Source organism: Hakea prostrata, chromosome 5, assembly GCF_041222555.1.
Source record: "Hakea prostrata isolate BN-2017 chromosome 5, UWA_Hpros_2, whole genome shotgun sequence".
NCBI classification, from domain to species: domain Eukaryota; kingdom Viridiplantae; phylum Streptophyta; class Magnoliopsida; order Proteales; family Proteaceae; genus Hakea; species Hakea prostrata.
The window spans coordinates 49184141-49199473 of record NC_142604.1 but is presented as its reverse complement, the minus strand read 5'-3'; the positions used below and the strand labels follow the sequence as shown (position 1 = coordinate 49199473).

General features: G+C 40.5%; 1 long non-coding RNA gene across 2 annotated transcripts; it reads right to left on the bottom strand.

Moving 5' to 3' along the window:
* Positions 1-10131: 10131 nt before the first annotated feature.
* LOC149016323 (uncharacterized) lies at positions 10132-13669 on the bottom strand. 2 transcript variants are annotated; one of them, XR_016173720.1, is made up of 4 exons: positions 11673-13669; positions 11308-11576; positions 11011-11191; positions 10132-10910 (listed from the first exon to the last, which is right to left on the bottom strand). It is a non-coding gene; the product is annotated as an uncharacterized LOC149016323 (long non-coding RNA). The 2 variants fall into 2 exon arrangements; XR_016173719.1 differs by having other exon boundaries at positions 10132-11191.
* Between the last annotated feature and the right edge of the window lie 1664 nt (positions 13670-15333).

Here is a 15333-nt window from a genome sequence, read left to right as displayed (position 1 = left end):
GTCTCACTTGTTAAGAATATTTTGTTCAGTTAACAGGTAAGATTTACCTTATCAATCCACATGTTTATCTGAGAATTTCTGGAATGTTAACCTAAATTATTTTGGGTGTTGTTCAGTAAATGGAATCTGGTGTATGGGAATTGCTGTAAAATAGCATGTTTTATTAAGTACCACCAAAGATAGTTGTACATAGCATTCTTTAATTCCCATTACTTTTTAATTGATTAGAAAGTTAATCAGTATGAACCAAAGTCAGGTACGTTTAAAATTTGTAAAAAAACTGTTTTTGTTCTGGATGAATTATTATAGTAATAATAATAATAATAAAATTACTAATAATTATAAACCAGTTCACTCATGCCTGTCATGGTTGTTCTTGGGTTCAAGTTGTTGTGTAATTTCTCTCAAACAATTACTTGGAATTCACTTCTCCTGATACCTGTGATTATGAGTCTACCAATATCAGAGCCAATCACATCCACTTTTGGTACAAACAATCTTCCCTTACTTTCCGTTGTGAATCTGTATGCTTTTTGAATAATGTAAACCAACTCCCGTTGCATTTGGTTTCAGCTTCTTACTATCCTGTAACAATTCACACTGGGTTTACTCGCAATATCTACGTATATGTGTACTTGAAAGTCTGCGTTTATAATAATACATTGTCTTCGCAAAGGGGCAACATTTGTATAGGTCTATATAAAACTCAATAACTAATGTGTTTTCAAATTTTCATTTTGTTGCAGTTCAGTGATACGAAACAGCGAAATGGGTGGATGCTATTGTGAAGATGGGTCATCTACAAGTATGGAGCAACCAACTCCATTATGCTATTGCGGGCAAGGGAGGATGTTGCTCCTCACTTCACATACAAAAAAAAATCCAGGTCGGAGATTTTATAGGTGCCCAAATGGTGTAAAGCATCCATTTTCTTTTATTTGGGTAGATCAGATGTGTGGCAGTGAAGCAGCAACGTATGTACATTCTACAGCTTCAACGTCTTACGAAAGTGTGAATAGTCGAGGACATGAGGTGAGAATGGAACCAAAATTTGACGACCGACGTCGCAATCCGATGAATTTGGATGCTGCAAGGCGAACCCTTAATCATGAACGGCAAAATCAAAGATTGTTGGACAAAATTACATTGGAACATCTTGTAATTTTGTTCTTATGTGTTTGGCTATTCTTACTTTCTTGTTATGTACTTTATTCAAGAAACATTTAACCCCCGTACGTTCAATGTCACTACTGTAACATATACGGTAGGACAATAATAAACTGGATGGGTAGTTCAGTACTTTATTTCAAAAAAATGTACTCTATCTATGTCAAACACTTATCACAATGTATTTGTAGGGTTGGAAGTAGTTGTCAAAACAAGTTCACCTCTAATGTATGATATTGTACCGAATCAATTATATAATACGTTGATATATATTGTCCATATGAGAGTTAAGCGGTGATGAAACACATAATTCAACCCATATATGGTTTAAATTTTTTAAATTATTGATTCCCTTTTATTAGTGTTACATCTGTGGCTTTAAACATTACTGTAAGTCTTCAATTTATAATTTCAGTGACTATAACAGTGTGATGGAACATATTAATTTCACTACGAACCCAACTCAATTCACCGCTGTTTTGTTATGTGAACACATACCAAAGGGAATGATTATCTTTTAAACGGCAGGAACCCGTTTCGTCTGGGAACACAGAGAGCAAATGGGCCGATTCCCTTTTAAGGGGAACCAGCCCGTTTCGTATGTGAACACAGACAGCAAATGGGCCGATTCCCTTTTAAAGGGAACCAGCCCGTTTCGTATTTGAACACAGACAGCAAATGGGGCAGTTCCCTTTTAAAGGGAACCAGCCCGTTTCGTCTGGGAACACAGACAGAAAATGGGCCGATTCCCTTTTAAGGGGAACCAGCCCGTTTCGTCTGATGAACACAGAGAGCAAATGGGCCGATTCCCTTTTAAAGGGAACCAGCCCCTGTAATCTGATGAACACAGAGGCGAAACGGGCCAGTTCCCTTTTAAAGGGAACCAGCCCGTTTCGTCTGGGGAACACAGAGAGCAAATGGGTCGATTCCCTTTTAAGGGGAACCAGCCCGTTTCGTATGTGAACACAGAGGCGAAACGGGCCAGTTCCCTTTTAAAGGGAACCAGCCCGTTTCGTCTGGGAACACAGAGAGCAAATGGGCCGATTCCCTTTTAAGGGGAACCAGCCCGTTTCGTATGTGAACACAGAGGCGAAACGGGCCAGTTCCCTTTTAAAGGGAACCAGCCCGTTTCGCCTGTGAACACAGAGACCAAATGGGCCGATTCCCTTTTAAAGGGAACCAGGCCGTTTCGTATTTGAACACAGACAGCAAATGGGCCAGTTCCCTTTTAAAGGGAACCAGCCCGTTTCGTCTGGGAACACAGACAGCAAATGGGCCGATTCCCTTTTAAGGGGAACCAGCCCGTTTCGTCTGATGAACACAGAGAGCAAATGGGCCGATTCCCTTTTAAAGGGAACCAGCCCGTTTCGTCTGGGAACACAGACAGCAAATGGGCCGATTCCCTTTTAAGGGGAACCAGCCCGTTTCGTCTGATGAACACAGAGAGCAAATGGGCCGATTCCCTTTTAAAGGGAACCAGCCCGTGATATCTGATGAACACAGAGGCGAAACGGGCCAGTTCCCTTTTAAAGGGAACCAGCCCGTTTCGTCTGGGAACACAGAGAGCAAATGGGTCGATTCCCTTTTAAGGGGAACCAGCCCGTTTCGTATGTGAACACAGAGGCGAAACGGGCCAGTTCCCTTTTAAAGGGAACCAGCCCGTTTCGCCTGTGAACACAGAGACCAAATGGGCCGATTCCCTTTTAAAGGGAACCAGGCCGTTTCGTATTTGAACACAGACAGCAAATGGGCCGATTCAACATTTAAAAGGGAACCAACCCGCTTCGTTTGTCAACACAGAGAGAAAATACGTTGACGAACTTTAAAAGGGAACCAAGTACTCTCTTCATGAGAACACATACACCAATGGGGTTGGTTCCCATTTCATCCGAAGATCAATAAGTATCAAATTCCCTGTTACGAAAAAGAACAAATAACACTTTCAATAGGCGAAAATGCCGTTCATATATGAATGTATGCTTTATTTGCATTGTAACAAAAATGCATGAACCTGTCGGTGCGGCAAGATATTCAATTCACTTGTTAACAAAGAAATTAACCGATCGGACAATGTAGTCAAATACTAATGTGAATGTGTTGTTTCATCTAAGTCCATGTAAGAGAATTTATTTACATTAACTACGGGGATATAAAAGAAAAGAATCCAGTCAGTGAGAAGGTTTAGTGAACATATTAAAATGGATCCTAGATCAACTCGAGAGGGGTAACAACGAATTGCACACATAGAAGAATCAGCTGTGGTGCCTTTCATGGGGTGGTGATTCAACGTGGTGTTGTATCTGGACACAGAGTGCAACACAAGTGCTGATCAAATATCCACAAGACAAATATTGAACCACATAAGGTTTTCCATGGAGGTTCAACTTTCTCTCCTCTGTGTGTCACCATCAGATTCACCACCTATCATAGAGAAAGAAGGTAACCAGTACTAAATTGTTAGTACACGTAATGAATAGAAAAATCCAGTCAGTCTGAAACAGAATGTGTCCGTATTAAAGAAACGCCTGCAACAGCAGAAGAACATTCTCACCACAATATCAAAGAAGAACACAGTCACCCGGGCCGATTCCCCTGCTGGTAACTGAACATGTGTTAGCAAAAATTGGATTTTATAAATTAGACATATTGGAAGTATCATAATTGTTTCACTATGGCATTGAACATAATGATTTCTTCTATATTTGATAATTAGGTTGCTTTTTAGTTCCTACTTCTTAATACCAGACCACGAATGATGACAATATTGCATGGCAACAAGGAATCCTGATCAATGCAAGAAAACAAAAGACAACGTGCAAATTCTCATTGGAGTTTGAATGGGAATAGCATATCCTGTGAAATCTTATGTAGATTGGTACAAAAATGTGTTCTGTGAAGCTAAGACAAACATATTCTCAAATATCTAGTTTATCTAGATGACTTAGTTCAAGGGTAGGTTGTTAGGATCTGACCTGGGGAGTATTCACACAAGAAAAGAGAAACAAGAAAAAATTGGATATAGACACAAGGTTTTAAATTGAGAAATCTTCAATGAAAATAAAATTCATAGTCATCAATAATCTACTAATCTCAATTATTGAAAAAGTCAATTATAGTGAGACCATCAAATGGTTGCTCAGCTGATAATGATCAACATCTGAAAGAAGAGGTCATGGGTTCGATTTTTTTTGATGGTATATGTAATAGCCCCACAAACCCTAATATAAAACTACCAATTTTGTTCAGTTATTGAGGAAGGAGAGTGAATTACATATTTATATCAAAACCCTAATTCAAGATATAATCAAAACTTACATTTCTCAGGGTAATTTTGACAGTCAAATAATGAGTCCAAATGCAACTTGGGTGTCTCCAAGATCGCGGAGCTCCATTTCTCACTAGAGGGCCCCCATTCATGTAAAATCAAACCTACGAAGTAACACATGTCTTGCTATACAGGATAGCTAATTGAATATAGTTGTAGCTTGAAGTCAAGGTATCAAAACAGTCTCTCAACAAAAAATGATGCATGCTAGGTAGAAAAGTTTCTTTATTTTATCTAGATGAGTTGTCTCTTTCAATTGATACCAATAAGATGAATAATTCCTTTGACTTAATTCTTAAAATACCTAGGGTTGTTAATTAGGGAATGGAGGTAGAATTAAATAAAGTAAATATGGATTAAGCTAGAGTGATCCTTGACTTGCACTTTTGTCATTCATGGTTACAAATAATAAGCTCTGGTTTGTTAGTTTTTTGCTTTTTCGTTTCTCTCTGCTGGGTGCTTCTTTTTGAAAAACTTCTACGCTTTTGAAATTTCCTTTTAAGTAGAGAAATGGGTGTAAAGTCTATAGCTTCGAAGCCCCCTAGGTCTAAACGCCATGAATCTCTTGAATCTGCTTTTGAGAGTGAAAGGTTTAGTAGGCCGAATGATGCCTCAAGTGACGTTGCTCAAATATTTGAGCCCTCCATTTGTGAATTTGGTTGTAACCCTAGAAGTAATGATTCTAAAGAATCCTGACCTCCTTCCTTTGATGATTAGGAAGAGAAAGCCCTTACTGAACCCTAGGACTAGATTTAAAGCTGAAAGAAAAAGGTGGGTTGATAGCCTCTCTAAGTCGAAGCTCGACACTGAGAGGTCGAAACCCTGCACACCCAAACATATTGATTTTGATCCAAGCATATCGAGTCCAAAGTTTTTCCTTTCAAAAATGACCGAAGAGGACTTGGAATTTGTTCGAATGCGTTATGCGGTTCCTAATGAATACTTTCTTCGAGTGCCTTCCAAACACGAACGCGCCCACAAGCCTTCTCCAGGGGAGTTTGCTGTCTACAAGGATGCTTTTAAAAGTGGCCTTTGACTCCCCGTACACCTCGTCTTCGTTGACCTTCTGAACCACTTTGGTATGTGTTTGGGAATGTTAGTGCCGAATAGTTGGCGTAACATTATTTTCTTATGGGGTTCTGCCAACAGAATGAGGTTGGTGTTACTCCTACATTGGCCTTGTTTCTTTTTTTTTTTTTTCATAACTAAGAAGCAAGAACAAGCTCTTTGGTTCTATGTTTCCAAACATATTGCTTATCAGTCGAACTGGGATGGGAATTTCGTCAGGGATGGTACTCTTCCGATGAACACAAAGGGATGGCGCCCTGGATACTTATTTGTTCGACCACCCACAACTCCCCCTTTTCCAATTCGGTGGTCGAGGGGTCCTAAAGAGGGGTCAAACTTTTTCCTCGATCTAAGCCCGTTTGAGTAGGAGGCCAGAAACAAAATCCAACAAATCCCTGTAGAAGATCGAAAGTTCCATGCAGTCAACGAATATTGCTCGGAATACCTGAATATCCTTCAGTATTGGGGGGGGGGGGTTTACCTAGTGAGCTTCTTTCTATTTCCTGCAGTAATACTTGTGTTTCTCTCTTTTTGTACTTTCACCAATCTAAGTCTTCTTGCTTGACTTCTTGTGAATGCAGTGTTGCTTAGGGAGGAAGAATTGAAGCGGCCACTATACAAAAGGATTTTGAAGAAGTGGAAGCAAAGCACCCTACCAAATCTAATAAGGGTCGAGGTCTTCGAGCCTCTTCTTTGAAGGGAAGAGAGGCTCCTTAAGGTGTGAAGAGGGGATGGTCGATTGTCCAATTTTCTGCCTTGACCTAGTAAGAAGATATTGAGCTCGAGTACTCCGACCAAGTCTTTGTCTAAAGAAGTGCTTTCGAGGGGGCCTGTTGACAAGGACCTTATCAAAGAGACGGTACCAACTTCTCCATCTTCTCCAAGAGATTTTGCTACTAGCTCGGTTCTTCGGCCAAATTGGTCGTGATTAATGAGTTATCCATTTTTTACAGCTAGGATGGCTCCCGTATTGCCAATGACTAGTTGGCCGGCGTTTTATTGCCTGCCGACTAGAGTTATCTGCGTGGGATGAATCGTCTTCAAACCCACAATGTTACTGTGAAGTATGGCTAGTCTGCTTTTGAGTGCTTTTATTTTCCCTATTCATCTTCTAATGGTCGGTTCTGTTATTGCCATAGGATGGGTTGTGCTCTCATTCAATCTTTGGGTGAGACCATATACGCTGCTCGAGAAGATCACTTTTCTATTAAGCAATTGAAGCAACGCTTGAACGAACAGGAAGCTGAATTAACTACCTTGCATTCGAGTAGAGATTCCTAGATTCCATCTAGGAGCTGATCCTTGAGGCAGGTTGTTGAGCAGCTTCCAGCCGACTAAGAAGAACAGTTCTTTCGATGAAGAAATAGATTACAGTCATTGGAAGAAGAAGGGGTCGATCACACTTCCAAACCTTGATCGAGCATTCTTTTTTGTAACAGTTTAATATACTTGCTTTTTTGTGAAGTGTAGTAGGTCTACTTTTGGGTCGACTTACATGTTCATACTATATGTCTAATTTTATTTGGGTCGATCATGTCTTCTTTGTTGATGTTCATATGATGAATCTGTTCTTGTTCGAATTTTGTTTCTTCCTTGCATATCTTTGGTCGATAGTCGTGAACAGACTACCTCTTATCCCCCTGAGCATGGTGACTTTGAAGTGCACTCTTAAATAGTGTGTTCAAATCATCATGCTTGTTTGGAATATCCATTAAAGATTGAATTGCTTAATAAAGCATAGAGTGACTGCTTAATAAAGCGATTGTATTGCTAATCAGCGAAACAAAATTGGGAGTGTAACCCTTTGATACTAGGAATATCTTCTAAGGTTGTTCAAATTTCATGGTCGAGAAATCTCTTGCCCGGTCTCTAGATCTCGGATGTGGTATGCTCTAGGTGCAACTTGTTGGATCACTATGTACGGTCCTTCCCAATTTGAGGCTAGCTTCCCTTGGTTGGATCTGAGGCTGATGCTTTGTGAAGAACTAGATCTCCTTGTAAATATTGCTTCATTTTTACTTTGCCATTGTAGTAAGCCACAATTTCTCTTTGATATTCTTCCAGAAGATATTGGGCTTTGTCTCTTATCTCATCAAGGAGATTTATATTGACCATCATTCCTTCAATTTTGCTTCTTCGTTGAATTCTTCTTCTCTAAGGGATCTGACCTATATTTCGACTGGTATGCGAGTTTTTACTCCATAAGCAAGTCGGAATGGAGACTCCCCGATAGTCGTTATGGATGTTGTTTGGTATGACTACAGAACACTGGGTAATTCATCGGATTTTTATCACCTCCGGTTCTGACAGTCTCCTGTTCTGTCTGGTTGACCATTAGATAATCGACACGTATTTCACGGTTAAAATTTTTCCACCTCTAACCACTTCATGTCCAACCTTTTCTCTATCCTCTTCTGCTCTAAGGTCTCTAACCCATCTCAGCCTTCACCCTCTTCAGCTCCGGCGACATGACTGACCACCAACTCCATCACTGGCTGCAAAATAGAATAATCTAGTAGGTTATATGTCGATCAACGATTTGCTTCTCTTTTTGACCATTAACTCTCTTTATGTCTTCCTTTTCTTCCTTCTCTTCTTCTCTACTCCATCTGGTTAACACCTGAAAGGCTGAAACCCATATTGATCAGATTATTTCTGAAATGTTTTCCATTTTTCTAATCTGTATTCTCGTTGCTTTTCCAAAATCATCATTTGTCCATTAAAACCATTGATTCTCCATTTATTGCTTTCAAAACAGACTGAGGAGTACTAGGGTTCTCTGTTCTATCTTCAATAGATTCAAAGAAAGAGGGCTTTATAAAGACCAAACTGTCCTTTTAATCCCATTTCCCTTACTTCTTCTTCTTCTTCCATCTTCTGCTAAACTCACATTCTTGCCCTACATTGATGATTACCATTTCTCTCTCTCTTATTGTTTCTTTTTCTTTCATTTTCCTCTTCCAAAGACTCCCGCCAATGATTCCTTCACAGAAAGGAATACCTTGTTGCAGATCTGGTGGTGGTTGTGAGCTCGGTGCTGCCAGAGTCGAAGACGGATAAGGGGTTCAACACTAGGATTTTCCAATCTGGATTTTTATCAGATGACTTTGAACTTCATAAACACATAAGCCGTTGAAAATTATAATGGTGGAAATTAAATGTGTCATTTCTTAAGAACAAATCGTTGGAACTCTAAGTGACTACCACTAAAAACCCTTTTCGAAATCATGTCTGGATGCTCATAGCCTTGTGGATGAGACTTGTATTCGATTCTTGTGGAATCTGAGACGACTCAAGACGATCTACACAAATTCCATTTGCTATTTGAGAGCTTGATTTCAGATAAAAATCTTCTTTGTTAAACAGCCTATAGCAACTTGAAAGTCTTGGACAACATTTGGAAATTTCTATTCAATCTCTTGCTACCTATTTTTGCAGGCCCAATAATAATGGTGTGCTCATTGCTGCTGGAGCCGAAGAGGGAGAAGACGAAATGAAATCGCTGGCGGTGGTACCAGTTGTGAGTCGGTGTTGCCGGAGCTGATGAGGAAGAAGGCGGACAAGAGTTAGACTGTTAGAGCGGAGAGAGGAGAGAGAAAATGTTGGAGATGAAGGAAAATTTTTAACCGTGAGATGAGGATAAAACACGTGTCTATTATCCAATGGTCAACTGGACAGAACAAGAGGATGTCGGAACCGGAGGTGATAAAAATCCAGCCCACCGAATGGTGTGGACGCAACGCCAAGCGAAACCTGGCAACAGCCACAAGATAAAACTTTTAAGACTTCAGAATGGAGTGGCCACCGTGCTCTCAACGCGGTAGCCACTGGATGATGGCGACGCTCCCCCCTCAATGGGAAGACGATAGGAAGCCAACCCCCACCAGGGTTAACCTCCAAGGATGTGAACGGGCCAAACTCATGACCCATTGTCCCCGCCCATCCGAATAGTACTAAAAAATTCAGTTGCACTACCTTCTGTATTTATACACGTTTTCTGCCGTGGCTTCTCTAATCTCTAGCGATGTGGGATTATTTACTTTTAACAATTCCGCTGTGCCTGATTTATGTAATTGTAATTCATTGTGCTTCGGTTGGATTGACTTCCTTTTAATCAAAATTGTCATTTCTATCCCTTATATTTAGGGGTGCCAATTTGTAGCCCGAATCGTAAAAATCAAAATGCATCGGCCCGCTATAGCCTAAATCGGTCCAAATCGAACATTGATATGGGTTGTGTTTAGGCTGAGGGTAGCAGAGCCTGCACCAGCCCAAAATTGAGCCGCAACCCGTTATAACCCGTTTTGTAGTTTTACTTTAAATAGTATTTGCATTATCATAAATCATAATACCACTAGGTTGTTGGTATAAACAATTTAAAAAATTAAGCATAAATTTAAATATCAAATAGTCATTCTAGTACATGTAATGGACAAGTTTGAATGTCCAATTGAGTGTATTAATTTTGTTTAAATTGAGTAAATACTTAACAAATTCAGAAATCCTCTCAGCTCACTCCAGCCTAGTAGTACATTAGTAACGAGCCAAAGAACAGAGGAATGTACGGGTGTGGGCAGCCCTGCTACACGTAGTTTCCTAAAGAAGATGTTACTTTCTGAGAAACCGGATGTACTTTTCCTTATGGAGACAAAGAAACCCCCGGCCTATGTACAACATCTGAAGGCTATCAGCTCATTTCCATCCTCTTTTCATGTTCCATCGATCGACAAATTAGGGGGATTATCACTTTTCTGGAAATCACACATTAAGCTAACCATTCCGTCAGCAACAAGCAGAATTCTTGATACAGAAATGTCACTGTTGGACGAACCCCCTTTTTTTGTTTCCTTTGTATATGGAGACCCCATTAAATCTAGAAGACATCTGGTTTGGGAGAACTTAGAAATCATTGCTGCTCATCGATCACAACCATGGTTATGTATTGGGGACTTCAATGCACATCTAGGATGGAGGGAGAAAGAAGGAGGATCAAGAAAGATTTCACATGATTGTGAAAGGTTTAAAGAGATGTTAAACTCATGTGACTTGCTGGATCTGGGATTCAAAGGGGCGCCTTTTACCTGGTTAAATAGAAGGGCTGGTCTTGCATCAATTCGCATTAGACTGGATAGAGAACTCAGCAATCTCCCTTGGAGGGTCTTATACCCTGAAGCTACTATTTTCATTCAGCCTGGTTTCGGTTCAGACCATACACCTATTCTGTTGGATTTTGCTGGACGTACTACCAAAGGAAAACGCCCCTTTCGATTTGAATATGCCTGGCTTAGTCATCCAGACAGCACTACTCTAGCATCAGACATTTGGAGAAAAGAAGATCAAGGATCTGCGGCTGTAGCAATCAGAAAAAAAATGGAGCTCAGTCAATCTACTTTTTGTAAATGGAATAAACATACCTTTGGTAATATACAAGAGAATATCAAGAAGCTTACTGCTGAATTGGAGAAAGCACAGAGGTTGCCAAGCCCATTATTCTCACAAGCAAACATTAAAAGGTTATCCAATTTGTTGATGGAGGAATTGACAAGGGAAGAACAGCTGTGGTTACAAAAATCCAGGATTTCATGGTTGAAGGATGGTGATAGTAACACGGCCTTTTTTCATGCTTCCACCCTACAACGAAGACAGTTCAATAAAATTCTCAAACTCAAAAAAGCTGAGGGGGAATGGACTACAGACCTATCAGCAATCAAGAAAATTCTATCCTCCCACTTTTCCCAGGCTTTTACCTCAACTCCTGTAGTCTCCAAAGCAATGCATCAAATCCTTCATGCCACTCATCCTGTTGTCACTGAGGCAATGAATCTCAAACTCTGTCAAATACCAAGTCCATTGAAGTCTCCTGGACCAGATGGTCTCCCCCGAGTTTTTTTCCAGAAACTCTGGGACACAACAGGCCACACTTTAACTAATTTTGTAATTGAGTGTTTCTCTACAGGTGTCATGGACTCGAAAATGAATGTCTCTTATATATGCCTTCTTCCAAAAGTGCCAGTACCTGATTTAGCAGAACAATTTCGCCCAATCAGTTTGGGAGGGGTGGCAGCCAAAGTGATATAAAAAATTATTGCACAAAGGCTAAAGCTTTTCTTACCAGAGATAATTAGCCCATATCAATCAGCCTTCATTCCATCTCCACATCTCTGATAATATCTTCATGGCGCATGAGTTGTTTCATTACATCAAGAACAGGAAGAAAGGGAAGAAAAAAATTTTGGGGCTCAAGTTAGACATGAAGAAGGCATATGACAGAGTCGAATGGTCATACCTGGAGGCTATGCTGGTAAGATTGGGCTTTCAACCTTCATGGATCTCTTTGATTATGAGTTTGGTGTCCTCCGTGTCATATAAGTTGCTGATCAATGGAAATATCCATAGCCATATCACTCCAACAAGAGGAATATGCCAAGGAGATCCCCTTTCTCCGGCCTTATTTCTTTTATGTGCACAGGGATTTAGTTCTCTTATAGCTAGGGAGGAGCAAGCTGGTCATATCTCAGGTATATCAGTCCAAAATAGAGCACCCAGAATCTCACATCTATTATTGCAGATGACACACTTCTATTTTCTGAACTCAATCTCAAGGCGATTCACAATTTCAAGGCCACTCTATAGGTCTATTGTCAAGGAAGTGGCCAGGAGATCAACATGGAGAAATCTAGCTTAGTATTTAGCCCCAACACTCCCATCAAGTTCAAACGTTGGTTCTCTAGGATACTGAAGATCTCTTACACTAAGGAACCTACTAAATATCTGGGGTTGCCTCCTGAAATTGGAATCTCCAAACTTAACACCTTTGGTTTTGTGAAGGAAAAGGTGCTTCGGAAATTCGAAAACTGGAAATTGAAGTTGTTATCCCAGGCAGGTAAAGAAATCCTTCTGAAATCAGTGGCCATGGCCATCCCTCAATTTGCAAGTGCCCATTTCAAACTTCCCCTGAGTTTACATGCTGATCTGAAGAAACATTCAGCGAACTTTTTTTGGGGCGAAGGTGGAGGAAAAAAAAAACACACTGGATCAGTTGGAAAAGATTATGTTCTTCAAAAGAAAATGGTGGATTAGGTTTCAGGGATACACAGAGACAGAATATGGCTCTTCTCACCAAAATGGCATATAGATTGTGGACTGAACCTACAACATTATGGGCTCGTTTCACTCAATCAATATATTTCCCTGGCTCTGATCTGTTGGATGCAAATTTAGGCCAAAAACCAAGCTGGGCTTGGAGAAGCATAATGGAAGGTAAAAACATTCTGATAGAAAATGTAAGGTGGAAGGTAGGGAAAGGATCCCAAATCAAAATATGGGAAGATAGATGGCTGCTCAATAAATAGGGAGGCAAAATTAGACACCCAAAACCAGCAGACTGCTCCATTGTTTGGGTTGCTGATCTCATTGAGGAAAATGGACGATATTGGAAAGAGGATCTATTGGCTAGTCTCTTTCATCCAATTGATGCTGCTGACATAAGATGCATATATCTGGGTATGTTTCCTGCTGATGATGAATTGATCTGGGGAGCTGACAACACAGGTAAATTCTCTGTGAAATCAACCTATCATGCTATGTCAAACAAGGCCACAGCATTAGAGCAATTGCAGACATCTTCTTCAAGCACACCACGGTGGAAATCCATACCCAGCATCACTTGGAATATGATATGGAAATCACATACCATACCAAAGGTCCGAAACTTGATTTGGAGAGTTTGTGCGGATGGCCTGGCTACTGGAGAAAATATGAGAAGAAGAAACATGATAGGTGACTATGCTTGTCAACGTGGCTGTAATAAGGAAGAAACCGCTGAACACATCTTTTTCGAATGTGACTTTGCTCGTGGTGTTTGGTTCGCTAGTCCCTTAACCTACAAGCCTCCTACATCTCAACATCTACACACTGCAGATTGGATGGAAGCCTTGCGAAAGATCCTCCCACGCGATAAGCTTGATTCCAGAAAATTGGTGAGTCTCTGTTTTCTTATCTTCTGGGAAATATGGATAGCCAGAAACAATTTTATCTTCAAGCTGGATAAAGCCACACCGCTGGATGTGATAACTCGAGCACTAACTCTCCATAAAGAATTATGGAAAGTTAGAGAAACTCAGCTGTATAGGACACATGTGACTACTGTTTCTGCTGCTCCAATACTTATCCATGACTCAAGTCCTTCCATTCCCACGGGGTGGGTTTTGATTCAAACTGATGCATCACTCCTTTCAGCCCAACAGCAAATGGGCTTGGGCTATGTGATGTATAATTCCAATGGATCCATGAAGAAGGCAGTCTCCAGCAGGTCAAGTTTTGAAATGGCAATTATTGGGGAAACCTTGGCATTGAGGGCGGCTATGGTGGATGCAATAGGCGAGTGTGTGGATTGTGTGTTATTTCAATCCGATTGTGCAGCGTTAATACGCATACTTCATGATTCCTCGATAGGAATTCCTCTTAACATAGACCCAATTGTTAAGGATATTAGAAAAATTCAATTGGATTTTCAAGAATGTAGGTTTGCTTTCATCCCTAGGTCTTGCAATTTAATTGCGCATAACCTAGCAAGGATGGCCCTGTCGATGGCGGGCACGACAGTTTGGCCACTTTCCACTCCTTGGCTATCTTCATCAGCCTCGGTTTCTGCTCAGCCTTAATGAAATTTGGTTACCAAAAAAAAAAAAAACGAGCCAAAGAACAGTTTTTGGTGTTTTTTCATTCTCAGGACACCGAAGAATGCAAACAAGTATTTGGTAAAAAACGAGTTGTTCTCTCATTTTCAAAAAATAAACTGATCCAATTTTCATGTCAGAGAAGCTTTTTGCAAAACAACTTTGATTTATTTCGTCGTTGTCAAAAATAAAAAACACTTCAAAATTACATCAAAGAGGCACACTCAACCTAAGCTTTATTCATATGCAACTTCTAATTACTCATTTTCATAAGAGTATTTTTTTTTTTAATTTTTTATCTTTTAAAAGTCTCCATTGTCTCAAATGTTTTCAGCAAATTTTACCAAATAGTCAAAATTGTATCCAAAACACTATTCTTTTATAAAATTACTAAAATTAATCTTGAAAAAAAAAATTTATGTCTGAATCATGCAAAAAACGTTGTTCTCATAAAAACCATGACCATTATCAAATGGGCGCTTAGTATATTGAGTGTGCCCACATGGAAACGGCTGGCTAACTGGTTATATTCCACTGGAATCACTTATCAGTCACACATGCATACAGTTGGTCTCGCTCCCCACACGTTCACCGGTTGAGCTTTCCTTCTCATGATGCTGCAGACTTTCTCACCGCCCCCCAACTTGTAAGCCGTGACGCAATGCGCAACGCACAACGCGCATGTCTAGTGTCTCAGGTGTTGGGTCCCACCATTCCATTCCTTCTTACCAATAACAGCGAAAAGAACCCTTGGGCAGAGCTTCTCGTCCCTTCCAACTCTCACGCCTGACGCACGCATTTGTGCAATTTGCATGCAAGCACGCAACTACTGACGGTTCTCACGGCCCCGAAAGCGACGCCACCGGTTAGGGCTTCCAAACATCACGTGCCCCTCAGCCTCTCTTTACGTCTCGACAAACGTCACGTGCTGCTTCCGCCACCTTTTACGAATCCCTTTGGCGGCACTCCGGATCACGTGCTGACAATAGATATTTCTATTTCTACTCACTCCGGACCAAACCGGATCGGTTCGGACCAGTCTAATTGAACCAGAATTGACCAAGAACGGTAGTGTTGATTGCAGTCAAATTTCCA